Source organism: Octodon degus, unplaced genomic scaffold (genome assembly GCF_000260255.1).
Source record: "Octodon degus isolate 3935 unplaced genomic scaffold, OctDeg1.0 scaffold00076, whole genome shotgun sequence".
Lineage (NCBI taxonomy): Eukaryota > Metazoa > Chordata > Mammalia > Rodentia > Octodontidae > Octodon > Octodon degus.
The window spans coordinates 10,683,548-10,685,468 of record NW_004524652.1 but is presented as its reverse complement, the minus strand read 5'-3'; positions in this window follow the sequence as shown (position 1 = coordinate 10,685,468).

The following is a 1,921-nucleotide window of genomic DNA, read 5'->3' as shown; positions in this document are numbered from 1 at the left end:
AGAATGGATGGATGGATTGATGGATGGATGGGTGGTGAGTCAATAGGTGAATGGTGGGTTGGTAGATGAATGGATGAGGGGATGTGTAGCAGGTGAGTGGGCGGATGGGTGGATGGATGGATGGCTTGGCAGGGGGGTGAAAGGGTGAGAGAATGGATGGGTGAACTGCAGGAACGGTTAAAGGGTAGACGGATAGGGGTGGCTGGCTGGATGAGTGAATGGATGGGTAGCTGGGGAACAGCAGGCTTCACGGGATGGGACGGGAAGATAAGCTCCTGCTTTGTGGTGACAGAGGAGTACACACTTGAGGGCAGAGTCAAACACAAACAGGAATCCAGAGCTGCGAGCCCCACAGCCCTGGGGCTTAGAGGCAGGTGCTCTTCCAGTGCGCCTAGCTCGGGCTGGGTCTAAGGCTCTGCTCCTATGACCCCTCCCGCTGCAGTCTCCCCAAGAAAGAACAGCTTTGAGTTCCTTTTTCCAGCCCCTCATAGACAGCACGGCACACAGTAGGTTCTCAGCAAGTATTTGCCAAACGTGTGCATCTGAAATACTAAGTGCAGAGGTCGATCACACAGAAGCCTGGTAACAGAGCAGTTTGCCTACTGGCCTTCCTTTAGGAAGGAGGAAACTGAGGCCAGAAGAGGTTGCCCCAAACCCTGCTCCCCCGCACCTCCTTTCTGAGCCAAGCTGTCAGGAATGTGACCTCCAGCACGGAAGGGTCCTTTGTTCCCACACAAAGGTAAATGGGGAGGGTCTTTGGGGGATTAGAGGAGAGCCTGGGTCATTCCTTTCTCCCTGGGGCTCAGTGGGAGCCTGTAGCTGGATTTCCACCTACGAAGAGCCTGCCCCACCTGCTGGGAGGCCCAAAGCCCAGAAGCTGGAGGTTCACCTGAGGTGGCCACTCCGGAGCCAGCACGCCAGGGTAGGTGGAGGAGGGAAGGAGTGGGAAAGATGAGAGGAAGGCAGAGAAGACAGCGAAGAAGAGATTCATAGGTGCGCCATCGGTAGGGACACTTGCACACACAGTCACAAATACATAAACACCAGGGTGCGTGTGGAAATGTGTGAGCGTGAGAATTTGGCGTACCTGTGATTGCCTGCATCTCTCTCCTCTGCTCGTTTATATTCCTACTAACAGAGCCACGCTTGCCCACAATCACATATGCAAGGGTGCACACCCATGCACACATGCCACACAGACATGCATGTGCTCAGAGACCACACGCATGCACGTGTACACACAAGAGTCACAGCCACACATCCAGGGCGCACCCTCTTGACCTCATCGTGTTTCACAGTGAGCCCACCTCCCACCCCTCCCCCACTGCTGGCTGCCTGGTTTCCACGAAAATTTCAAGTTTTCTCCTCAGCCGTTTTGCCGACCCACTCACGTGTCCGGGGCACCCGTCTGCCTGCCGAATGCTGCTGTAGAGCCAGGGGTGACTCCTCCCACCTTGACCTCGGAGCTGGGGGCTTGGAGGCTGGAAAGGCGAGGAGTGATAGGAACAAAGGCAACAAGCTCCCTGATCCTCAGGACCTTTCCCAGGTTCCCTGGGCCAGCATCCCATGGGACTTGGACTAACCTCTGAGGAGCAAATCCAAAAGGTACGACCAGTAAAAGAGGCCCCAAACAATCACATCCCGGCAGAGCCCAGATATGAGATATGAGATGCACCCTGTCTTTGAAGCTTGTTTTGTTTCCTCTACCCAAGATAAATCTTCATTGTTATGAAGTATTTAAGACATCCCTTGCATCCCTTTTCTAAACTGGAAATCTCCCCAAAAAAATCCTATTCTCAGGGAACCGTCCACAGGCCTGGGTCTCCTCATGCTTTCGCTAAAATGTGTAAGACATGCAATTCATATAGCAATGGTCATTGCATTGCGTAATGGCACGACCTGCTGCGGCTGCAGGCCAGCC